Genomic DNA, 13,606 nt, shown 5'->3' with positions numbered 1-13,606 from the left:
AACTGTCTATTATTATTTCTGCTCTTGGGTTCCAAATTATACACTGTTTGTCACTCTTGGTTCCAAAATCATTGTGAACAGTGACTGCAGCCACAAAATTAAAAGATGCTTGCTCCTTGACAGAAAAGCTTTGATAAACCTAGACAGTGTATTAAAAAGCAGAGAGGTCACTTTGCCAACAAAGTTCCATATAGTCAAAGCTGAGGCTTTTCAATTAGTCATGTACAGATGTGAGAGCTGGACCATAAAGGAGGCTGAGAGCTGAAGAACTGATGCTTTTGAACTGTGTCCCTTGGACAGCAAGGAGATCAAACACAGTCAATTCTAAAGAAAATCAACCTGGAATATTCATTAGAAGGACTGATGCTGAAGCTGAAACACCAATACTTTGGCCACCTGATGCGAAGAGCTGAGTCACTGGAGAAACCCTGATGCTGGGAAAGATTGAAGGCAGGAGGAGAAGGGGACGACAGAGAGGATATGATAGTTGAATGGGATCACCGGCTCAAAGGACATGAGTTTGAGCAAACTCCAGGAGATGGGGAAGGACAGGGAAGCCTGGCCTGCTGCAGTCTATGGTGTCACGAAGAGTAGGACATGACTGAGTGACTGAACAACAACATCACTGTTTATAGAATAAATTAATTCCCAACCAATATTTATTAATTCATTTATCAAACAAGTTGGAAGAATGTTCTTCATGCCCAACCCAGGGGAAAAATTAATTGAGAGTAGGAAATTCCAGGGATAAAGAGAATTATTTTTATGATATTGGTGATGATTAAAAAATGCCTCAAAGTACTCTGAAAGAAACAAACTCTGTGGGCTGGTGAGATGATAGGGATAGGGGTGGGCAGTTGGGGATAAAGGCAATGTAATGTGAAAATTATAACAATAGACAAGGAATGAATTTTCAGGGATATGGTGTGGAACTTATAAATGATATTGTAAATATGTAACCCAACTGCTGGCAAGAGCAAACTGGATTAGAGAGCTATTATGTCTTTCATTTTATTTTGTCTTTTGATCAAGAGAAATAAAATTAGAATATTCTTAAATTGATTCTATGCATTTATGGTTATACCTCATTTACCTCACATTCTTGAGGAAGGACATTATTATTCATATTAATGAAATAATCAGATAACTGAAAGCATCCTTTAAACAATGATGGCATTGTGAAGAGCTCTGCAGTACTTCTTCCTAGAGAAACAAGAAAATCTGGTGAAAACCATTGATACAAATAAATTTTCTGAAAACTGACCTAGGGAAACACTAAGAGCACTGTATTAAAGGAAATAAGTATTAATTTAAGAAAGTCTCCTAAAATTCTCTAAGAACAGTTGGAAGTCTATGCATTTGAGTGACAACGTTCTTCCTCCCTCCCATCACCCAGGTTAACTTGATGGGGGCTATACTTAGGTAGTCCCTGGTGGCTCAGATGGTAAAGAATCTGCCTGCAATGCATGAGACCTGAGTCTAATCCTTGGGTTGGGAAGATCCCCTGGAGAAGGGAATGGCAACCCACTCCAGTATTCTTGCCTAGAAAATTCTATGGACAGAGGATCCTGGCAAGCTACAGTCCATGGAGTCACAACACGGAGTTGGACACGACTGAGCAGCTAACATGCACAAATACTTGGGTAGGTGGTCAAGAAGACAGATTTTTCTGTCCTCACCTCTCAAGTCGAGAGTTACCATATCTGTGAAGGTCTGGTCACCAACATTTCTTATCTCCTTTAACACCAAGTTGAAGGAGCCAAGTGCTTGGTGAGTGAGCTAGGAGCTCCTTTCCTTTACCAAACCCCTACACATAGGATAGAGGTTCTACACCAGGCATGGCCAGCCAGAATGACTAGGGCTGAGTGCCTTCACCCCAGCTGGCTGTGTAGGGAGATGTTCCATGCTGGTGAGGCAGGCTGCAGGGACCAGAGTTTACAGTGACATGCAACACTCAGCAGTGGCTTAGGGAATCGTCCCAAAACTAGAGGAAATCCACAGAAATAGAGAGCTCCAAGGTCATCGCCAAGGTTGATGACTTTATTTGAAACAAAGTTTGGGGAAGCTCCCTTGTAAGGACCTTGAAAGCAATAGCTTAATTAAGAACAACAAATTAAAGCACAGACCATCTAGTTCAGCAGAGAGAAAAGGAAAATAAAACTGTGAATAGGCCTGCTGGTGTCAGAACACTGCCATCTCAGGGTGATTGTGTACATTCTCAAGGCTGCACCCTCCAAGGACACCAAAGCTGAACAGTAGAGTAGGAATTAATTTTATCAAAATAGCCAAGCTTCAAAACACACAAACAAATAACAAGAAATCAAGCCATGGAGAGGAAAGAAACCAGTCTCCAGGGTGGCTGAAATACATTTCTGAAAATGGCCTGTTTTCAACAAGAAATTATGAGAAAGGCAAGAAGCATGAGCTATGACTTATGATAAAGCAAACAAACACTTAAAAAAACAAGACAACAGAAACCTGTCAGGTTTAATGGGTCAACTTCAAAGTAATCATTATAAGTATATTCAAGGAATGAAAGGAAGCCATGCCTAAGGAAGAATAGAAAGATATGACAATGCCTCATCAAACATTAAACATGAATAAAGAATTAGAGCTAATTTTTAAAAACGAAGGGAAATTATAGAGTTGAAAAGTACAATTTTTAAAATTCAAAATTCTTTAGAGGAACAAAATAATAGAATTAAAATGGAAGAAAGTATCAGCAAACTTGACGTTAGATCTATGGAAGTTATTCAATCTGAAGAATAAAGAAAAAATATAATGAAGAAAAATTAACAGAGCCACAGAGAAAATGTTAGACTCCTTTAACAGGACCAACCTAGTATAATGAAAGTACTACAATAAAAGGAGAAAAGAATGGAAAAATTAAAAAAAAAAAAACTTGCTTAATATTCCTGAATTTGCTGATAAGTACTAAAGTATATCGAAGAAGGCGATGGCACCCCACTCCAGTACTCTTGCCTGGCAAATCCCATGGATGGAGGAGCCTGGTAGGCTGCAGTCCATGGGGTCGCTAAGAGTCGGACACGACGGAGCGACTTCACTTTCACTTTTCACTTTCATGCATTGGAAAAGGAAATGGCAACCCACTCCAGTGTTCTTGCCCGAAGAATCCCAAGGACGGGGGAGCCTACTGGGCTGCCATCTATGGGGTCACACAGAGTTGAACACGACTGAAGCGACTTAGCAGCAGCACTAAAGTATATATCCCAGAATCTCAACCAATTCCAAATAGGATCAATGTAAAGAGATCTATATTAAAATACATGATAGTAAAAATACTGAAAGACAGAGGAAAAATTTGAAAGCAGAAGGAGAAAAATCACTCATCAATTACAATGATATTAACACCTGACTTCTAATCAGAAACAATGGTGTTCATATGGGAAGGTATAGTCAAAGTGCTGTTGAGTACAACTGCCAACCAAGACCTTTATAATCAGTAAAACTACCTTTCACATATGAAGATAAAATATATTCCCAGATAAATAAAACAGACCATTTTTGTAATTGCAAAGAAATTGCAAGAAATAATTAAAGTTTTTTGTGTGTTGGAAGCAAAATCTAGATGGAAATTCAAATCCACATGAGGAAATGAAGAGTACTGGTGAAGGTAATTATGTAATTATAAAGTGAAAGTGAAGTCGCTCAGTCATGTCCGACTCTTCGCGACCCCATGGACACCAGGCTCCTCCGCCCATGGGATTCTCCAGGCAAGAACACTGGAGTGGGTTGCCATTTCCTTCCCCAGGGAATCTTTCCCACCCAAGGATCGAACCCAGGTCTCCCACATTATAGACAGACACTTTACCGTCTGAGCCACCAGGGAAGTCCATATAATTATAAAATATATAATGTAAATTCATATTTTGTCCTTTTTCTCTTAATGGATTAAAAAAGTAATTGCATAATATTGTATAATATATATATTTGCACTGTTTAGCTTATATTATATAGAAATGTAATATGTTTATCAAAGAAGCACAAAGGTGGTGGGTAAGAGCAAGATGATCACTCAAACCCACAGGAACATGTGAGAGAAATGTAAATGGTAATTAAGGAGGTAAATAAAATAAAATCTATAAATATGTACTTGTTCTCGTTTCCTTTCTCAGCTTTTATAATTGACATGAAATTATGCAAAGTAGTTCATGAGTGGATTGCTGATTTTACAACATATATAAATGCAATATATATAGTGATAATAGGATTAAAGTAGAAAGAAAAAATAAAGCTATATATGAGTAGCATTTCTACATCTCAGTGGAACTTAGTATAAAACAATATAAATATGAAGATTCTGATAAAGTAAAATATATGTGGTTGGCCCTGGAGCAACCACAAAGAAAACAATTCCAAAGTATAAGAAAAAAATAAATATTGTATTTGGGCCAAAGGATGAATAAGCTATACAAAATAAACTTTTATAAATGGACTGTCTTCTTTCTTAACCAAAACTTTGCAAACATATATTAAATCTTCCTAGGTAACTTGAGGCCATCATTATGAATATAATTGATGATGTAAATAAGAACAAATGGTGTAAAACAATGTGAAATTGAAACATATAGAACCATTTACTGTTAATTTCCTTCTTGTTTTTCCTCTTGTTATCTGTCAGATGTTCATAATTCCCTCTGTGTTCATATAATAACACATACTGAGATTTATTGATTTATGGAAAGTGAAAGTCTTAGTTGCTCAGTCATGTCTCTTGCGACTCTGTGGACTATAGCCCTTCAGGCTCCCCTGTTCATGGAATTGTCTGGGCAAGAATACCAGAGTGAGTAGCCATTCTCTTCTCCAAGGGATCTTCCCAACCTGGGGATTTGAACCTGGGTCTCCTGCATGCAGGCAAATTCTTTACCATCTGAGTCACCAGGGAAGCTTTTATTAGTTTATATACCTGTCTTATTTCTCTTTATCCACAGCAATCAGCTGAGGGTACTATAAACATTAAACACTAAATACATGCTTGAATAAAGACTAAATAAAGATTTGGAGATTAACCACTTGAAGTTATTAAAAAATAAGGACTCTATTTTGAAAATTTACTACCCCTTTGCTGTCTGGACTCCTCCAAAAAGTTTCCAAAGCTCTTCCTGATTCTGTTCTCTAATTTATCAAACAAAGATAAACATAATGCTTATTTTATAAGGTTGCAATGAGGATTAAGTGAGTTAGTGTCTAAGGACAGCACTCTGAACTGGATATGACTTACAATAAATGCTACATGTGCTTGTTCATATTATTCATGTATGGATATGCTAATATTTGTTTTGGTTGCTCTGGTAAATCTTTTGATACTTTAGGTTCTTAGTAAATTTGAGATGGCTGAGCTTATCATAAATCACTTCTGGATAAAATTTCACATTTACTTATTTCTTTGCTATTTGCCTTTCTATTCTCCTTGTAAGCCACTCTAATTATAAATAGAACAGAATAACCACAAAACATACGATATTTGTCTTTGGAGAGATTTGAGAATATGACTAAGAAGAAAGGGAGATCTTATTTTATAATACTAATTTGATAGTGGAGTCTCATTCAAGACAGAGACTTATGAATAACTAGGATCAGGATTTCTATATTGTTTTTATCCCCTTGATATTCAACATGTTTTTGCAGTCTTGTCACAATGACTTCTTCATGCTCACTTATCTGTTCTCTATTAAATGTTCTGATGGTTCATGTCAGAAAGTGAGTGTTGGAACTCATACCAAGTGACAGAGGATCTGTATTGTGGAATCTCATTGACTGACAGTTGACAGTAACTTACAGAAATGCTGTGCTTCCTGGGGGCTTTTAAAATTATTTTAAATTCACCTCAAAAAACTGTGGTAATCCTAGAGTCTTACTGAGTATCAAGAACTTAAGGACAGTACTGAAGAAAATGGACTCCAAACATATGAATGTTTAATTTATCATGTTCAAGGGATATAAGTGGCCAGTGGCTCAAGCATGTCACCAACTCTAGTTTCTATTTATATACTTACTATTACAAATCTTTATATTATGTAAGTCTTTAAGTTTCTAAAGAATGTTTTGCTTTGGAATTATAAGAGATATGCTAATCTCTTCTTGGTGGGTTCATGCCACCCACATACTTTGGAATCTGTGGCATACATTAGACTTTTCAAACTAGGTATTCTGTCAGGGACCTAGGAATCTTTCTTGATGAGAAAAGGAATGAAATGCTAAGGGAGTACAGAAGCCAAATATTAAATTATCTCTACCGATTAAATGCTTCTACTGAAAACCATGCAAAATGTACAATAATATTTCCAGAGTGTAAACAACAAAGGAAAATAAAAAGTTCAAACATTTTATACATCCCGAGAAAAATGGTCTAGGCCTATATGATTCTTGATGCTCTCATATAAGTGGTAATTTCTTATTAATATAAAAATAATACTTATTCCTTATTTGTAAGAAGTGTCACATTCAGTTTGGAAGCCCTAAAAATAATGGTCACTGTTAGGCAGTATTTAATGATATCTTAATATCCCCAAGAAAATATGTGCAACTAGTTAAAAATCTCTAATGCATTTCTTAAAAAATTATGTATATGCTCAAAGTTCTAACTCAAATGCAGTTTTCTTCTTCTAGTTGGAGATGATTCTAATAGCCTAATCCAGGGCTTCACAAGCCAGGCATTATTAATTTATAGGGCTGTATAAGCCTGTGCTTTGAAGGGCTGTCTTGTGCATTGTAAGATACTTAGCAGCATTCCAGGACCCTCCCTCAAACTTTGACGATCCAAAACCTACCTAAACATGGCCCAAATGGTCTAGTCTGAAAAGAAGTGTTTTAGTTTTCAATACTGTGCAACAGATCACCACAAGTTTATTGGCTTAAAACACCACAAATTTATATCACACTTTCCCTGGTCAGCAGTCTGTGTTAGCAGGGTTATCTGCTTAAGATATCAGTATACTGAAATTAAGGTATTGGCAGGCGCTTCTATTCTCATCTAGGACTCAGTGAGAAGGATGTCATCTGTAAAGCAAGAAGAGAGAAGCCTTGGAAGACATCAGTCCTCCTAGTACCTTGATCTTGGACACCCAGGCTCCAAAACTATAAGAAAAATAAATTCTGTAGTCAAAGCCATTCAGCTTTATGGAAAGCCTAGCAAACTAATACAGATGACTAGTCAACAGCCTTAATCTGTGGCAGCAAAGCAGTAGGTTGTCAAGAAACTGTTCAGGAAGCCAAAGTGAATTTCACCTCAGGATGCAAATGCCTCTGAAAAAGCATGGCTTCTCCTCTTCTATTGATACTTTCCAAATCTCATGCCCTTCTGGGTCTTGCGTAGGGAAGGGGATTCTGGAAAATAGTTTTCAACTTCCCTCTATACCTAGAAGAAACTGCAGGCATGCTAAGTCGCTTCAGTCATGTCCAACTCTTTGCAATCTTATGGACTGTAGCCCACCAGCATCCTCTGTGCATGGGGTTCTCTAGGCAAGAATACTGGAGTGGGTTCCATTTCCACTTCCAGGGGATCTTCTGGACCCAGGAAATGCACCCTCATCTCTTATGTCTCCTGCATTAACAGGCAGGTTCTTTACCACTAGTGCCACCTGGGATGCCCAGAAGAAACTTTAGATGTTATTGATGAATCCAAGTTGAAAACAGACAGCGAAGCATAGTACTGAAATGGAATTTATTCCCAAATCTTAGCTTGCTATTATTGTTGTCCTTGTTTCTCAGTTTCAGTTGTATTTGTGCTACAGTTCAATTTTCTTTAGTGCTTTTACTATTTTTCTTTTAAGTGTATATTTCTCCCCATTTATTGTCTGTCTTGAGAAGTTTCCTAATCCATATGCTTTGGCTGCATTTTGCACACTGCTATTGTATCTTCTTGGATTTGTTATTAATGTTAATTTGCTAATTTATTTTTTGACCTGATCATTGCTTTGTATCCTTAGGTAACTTGAAAGATAGTAAAGATGATTGATTTCTCTTTCCTGTGGATTTACTAGTCAATAGCTGTTAGTACCTGTTGCAGGTGGAAGACTCAACTCTAACGAGTCTTCTAAGTGGCAACGATTGGATTTCCCAGTTTAGGAGACAAGTGTAGAGCATGAAGAACTCATTGGGCCAAAAGTTAGTCCTCTGAGAGACTATGAGGAAAGGCTCTTTTCAATATTTGCAGCAATTTTTTTTTTCGCTTTTAAAATTCTAAAATAGTAAAGAACTCAAGCCCTCAAAGCCATCCATCTCTGAAGAGGAAGGGCATTTCAAAGGTCATCACATGGCTGTCACTCCCAATAATGAAAGAAGTGGAAATTTACAGATCCTATTTAATAAAAAAACACACACATAAAACTCTTCCTTCAGTATCCAGTAGGATTTGACATTTTAAATTTATAATATTTTTCATAACTTACAGATAAGAATATATGACACAATTGCCTAAATATTTCTTAGATTACCAACTATTAATCAGACTCCTTTCCTTGGATAATTATCTGAATTTTTTCCCAGTATCTAAAAAAAGTTTAAATTTGTACAAATAAATTAATCAATGAAAGGACCAGAGCTCAAAAGGAGATGGATGGCCATAGACTATAAAAGGATTCATCATTTTTCATCTTGCTGATATTAAAAAGGACCAGCCAGTGGAAGAAATCTTTCTGGATAGAAGTTTTGTATCATTTACACCAGTTGCATTAATAATGGTTCATTATAGTCTGTCTACAGACTTCCTAGAGCTTAAATTGGATATAATTTTACTCATTTCCTGCCTTAAGTCACTTTTTAAATTTGTTGAAAAATTTTAAACATCTGCTTAATTTCCCCTAAAGAGGTAGCTACATTTTATTATAAGTGAGGCAATCTGTAGGTTTAGCTTATTTCTTGTGTGTGTATATTCAGCATGGTGATTTGATATAAATGGACCTATACATCTAAATCATTTACTAGTCATTTGCAAAGTTCAGAGAATTTTTGAAAATTTAGAAATTTAAGATTACGATTTTGTTATTCCTAAAATAATCGTGATGCAGTGTGTCCTTCTCCATTTGACTGTTTGGCTCCAATTTCTATCTACACAGTGAAAATGGGCACCACTTGTCCAGGGAGATATAATTTTTTGAGCAGCACGTTTTACTTGCTATCAAGTCAAATTTAGTTTTATTCTTTTGGCAGATGCTCAAGCTTATTACTACATAACTGGCACCAACAGCTGCCTCTGCTGTGTAAACCATATGAACATCACACAATCCAGATTTTCACCATCTCATTTAGTATTAGCTCACTTTTTGCGCAATGAAGTGTGTAGTCACAAAAAAGCAAAGCAAAACAAAACAAAAAAAGGTATGGGGTGAATTTTGATCTTGAACTCAGAAAAAATGTGGTCTAAAAATATTCTTATTAGGATCTGAACATGGTATATTATCTTGGTTTTCTTAAAGCCGTGTGTATATATATATATTTTTTTTTCTACATAACTTAGGCTTGCTTATAAACTAGAGGAGAAAATAAACTTTAAAAGCAATTCAAATAAAGTAACAATATGAAAGATTCACCTTCTGCATTCATCACTTGAACAAAAATGATGCACCTATGTTTACCTTGTGAAGCGCAATGTTGAATAATGAGCAGGAAAGACAAGGCTAAGTAGAGCTTTTCAAGGTGTTACCTTGAGGCATATGGAGTTTTATCCAGTTGAAGATAAAACGAACTGAAATCTCTAATTCAGAAGCCTATCTCCTTCTGGCACCTTGAACCAAGCATTTACCCATCTGCCCTCTCAGTGGGTTGAAGACCTTTTGCCCATAATAAAATTCACCTTAATTATGCCCTTTTAAAAAACAGATGTCCCTCTTAGTCATACCCAGTAATATGTGCAGTAAGCTTAAGAGATACATCCCGACTGACAAAGATATACGTAAAGTAAACAAGACCATTTAGTTCTTTGCAACAAGTAACCGTGCTTGATCGCTAATTCACTTATTCATATGCTTCCCTGTGATGGTATTGTCTATCTTCTAGGGTCAATGTACTGTACTAGGGAAAATACAGGATATGTGGGTCTAGTAAATAATATTCATAAATATCCTAATAGAAGATATTAGATAAGATAGGGCCTCCCTGGTGACTCAGAGAGTAAAGAATCTTCCTGCAATGCAGGAGACCCCTAGGTTGGGAAGATCCCCTGGTGAAGGGAATGGCTACCCACTCCAGTATTCTTGCCTGGAGAATCTCATAGACAGAGGAGCCTGGTGGGCTACAGTTCATGGGGTCACAAAAAGTAAGACATAACTAAGCTACTAACACACACACAGATAATATAAATATGAATATAAATCTGTACTATAAGTATATATAGTGGCCTTACCAAGTGGCTCAGACAATAAAGAATCTGCCTGCAATGCAGGAGACCCAGGTTCAATCCCTGGGTCAGGAAGATCCCCTGGAGAATGAAATGGCAACCCACTCCAGTATTCTTGCCCAGAAGCCTGGTGAGCTACAGTCCAAGGGGTAAAAAAGAGTCAGACAAGACTGAGCAACTAACATATTCTTTCACTCTCATAAGTTCATGTATAAATTAGTATATATATAAGGCTTCCCTGGTGGCTCAGAGGCTAGAGCGTCTGCCTCCAATGCAGGAGATCCCGGTTCAATCCCTGAGTTGGGAAGATCCACTGGAGAAGGAAATGGCAACCCACTCCAGTATTCTTGCCTGGAGAATCCCATGGAGGGAGGAGCCTGGTAGGCTACAGTCTGCCGGGTCGCAAAGAGTTGAACAGAACTGAGAGACTTCACTTTCATATATATATATATATATATATATACACACACACACACACACACACGAAAGTGAAAGTGAAGTCCCTCAGTCCTGTCTGACTCTTTGCGACCCCGCGGACTGTAGCCTACCAGGCTCCTCCCTCCATGGGATTCTCCAGGCAAGAATACTGGAGTGGGTTGCCATTTCTTTCTCCAGGGGATCTTCCCCACCCAGGGATCAAACCCAGGTCTACCCTCATTCCAGGTAGATGCTTTAACCTCTAAGCCACCATATGTATAAATTAGTGTGTGTGTGTATATATATATGCATGCATATACTATAATTTCACTTACTATAGCTAAATGCAGCCATGAAATTAAAAGATGCTTTCTCCTTGGAAGAAAAGTTATGACCAAATTATATAGCATATTGAAAAGCAGAGACATTACTTTGCCAACAAAGGTCCATCTAGTCAAGGCTATGGTTTTTCCGGTGGTCATGTATGGATGTGAAAGTTGGACTGTGAAGAAAGCTGAGCGCAGAAGAATTGATGCTTTTGAACTGTGGTGTTAGAGAAGACTCTTGAGAGTCCTTGGACTGCAAGGAGATCCTACCAGTCCATTCTGAAGGAGATCAGCCCTGGGATTTCTTTGGAAGGAATGATGCTGAAGCTGAAACTCCAGTACTTTGGCCACCTCATGGGAAGAGTTGACTCATTGGAAAAGACTCTGATGCTGGGAGGGATTGGGGGCAGGAGGAGAAGGGGATGACAGAGGATGAGATGGCTTAATGGCATCACCAATTCTATGGACAAGAGTTTGGATGAACTAGGGAGTTGGTGATGGACAGGGAAGCCTGGTGTGCTGCAATTCATGGGGTCGCAAAGAGTCGGACATGACTGAGCGACTGAACTGAAATGAACTGATAGCTAAATTTAACTATCAGTAAAAAAATAAAAGAGTGATTTCTAATACATACTGAAAATGCATATTTAAGTTTAGCCTGATTTATTTACCCCATGAAATTTTAAGAAACAAAGTTTCAGATATAATTTTTTTTACCTATTCATCTTTATGATATCTACTACTAAAAAGACTGAGATTGTCATGTCTGGAATAAAATGCTTCATGGTTTAGCCCCTTCACCAGCCCATTTTAAATCACCCAAGCGTATTAAAATGCGTCAGCTTTCTAAAATAAATTTTAGACATCATAATGTTGTTTGAAGAAGGAGAGAAATATCTTCTTTTTACTTAAAAATCTGGCTCCTCAAGACAAATTATTTATCACTTCAAAACTTTCTTTGCAAATAAATACCTACTTTCACATATCCACACTCACATAACATAAACACATTTTACATCCTCCTATTTTGAGCCTACATTCCTACATGATGTTCTTTACATTTGCTAAAGTGATTTAACCTCTTTGAATAGGTCAGACTTCATGTGTGTGATTTATTATAAATTGTGCACTCATTTTATGTATTGTAAATAATTTATTTACATATACATATACTGGAGGTGATAGAATTCCAGTTGAGCTATTCCAAATCCTGAAAGATGATGCTGTGAAAGTGCTGCATTCAAAATGCCAGCACATTTGGAACACTCAGCAGTGGCCACAGGACTGGAAAAAGTCAATTTTCATTCCAGTCCCAAAGAAAGGCAATGCCAAAGAATACTCAAACTACCGCACAATTGCACTCATCTCACACGCTAGTAAAGTAATGCTCAAAATTCTCCAAGCCAGGCTTCAGCAATACATGAACCGTGAACTTCCTGATGTTCAAGCTGCTTTTAGAAAAGGCAGAGGAACCAGAGATCAAATTGCCAACATCCGCTGGATCATGGAAAAAGTAAGAGAATTCCAGAAAAATATCTATTTCTGCTTTATTAACTATGCCAAAGCCTTTGACTGTGTGGCTCACAATAAACTGTGGAAAATTCTGAAAGAGATGGGAATACCAGACCACCTGACCTGCCTCTTGAGAAATTTGTATGCAGGTCAGGAAGCAACAGTTAGAACAGGACATGAAACAACAGACTGGTTCCAAATAGGAAAAGGAGTACGTCAAGGCTGTATATTGTCACCCTGCTTATATAACTTATATGCAGAGTATAGCATGAGAAATGCTGGACTGGAAGAAAAACAGGCTGGAATCAAGATTGCTGGGAGAAATATCAATAACCTCAGATATGCAGATGACACCACCCTTATGGCAGAAAGTGAAGAGGAACTCAAAAGGCTCTTGATGAAAGTGAAAGTGGAGAGTGAAAAATTTGGCTTAAAGCTCAACATTCAGAAAACAAAGATCATGGCATCCGGTCCCATCACTTCATGGGAAATAGATGGGGAAACAGTGTTGACTTTATTTTTTGTGGCTCCAAAATCACTGCAGATGGTGACTGCAGCCATGAAATTAAAAGACGCTTACTCCTTGGAAGGAAAGTTATGACCAACCTAGATAGCATATTGAAAAGCAGAGACATTACTTTGCCAACAAAGGTTCGTCTAGTCAAGGCTATGGTTTTTCCTGTGGTCATGTATGGATGTGAGAGTTGGACTGTGAAGAAGGCTGAGTGCCGAAGAATTGATGCTTTTGAATTATGGTGTTGGAGAAGACTCTTGAGAGTCCCTTGGACTGCAAGGAGATCCAACTAGTCTATTCTGAAGGAGATCAGCCCTGGGATTTCTTTAGAAGGAATGATGCTAAAGCTGAAACTCCAGTACTTTGGCCACCTCATGGGAAGAGTTGACTCATTGGAAAAGACTCTGATGTTGGGAGGGATTGGGGGCAAGAGGAGAAGGGAACAACAGAGGATGAGATGGCCCGATGGCATCATTGACT

This window comes from Bubalus bubalis, chromosome 9 (assembly GCF_019923935.1).
Source record: "Bubalus bubalis isolate 160015118507 breed Murrah chromosome 9, NDDB_SH_1, whole genome shotgun sequence".
Lineage (NCBI taxonomy): Eukaryota > Metazoa > Chordata > Mammalia > Artiodactyla > Bovidae > Bubalus > Bubalus bubalis.
The sequence above is the reverse complement of the archived record's forward strand: the minus strand, read 5'-3'. Positions refer to the sequence as shown.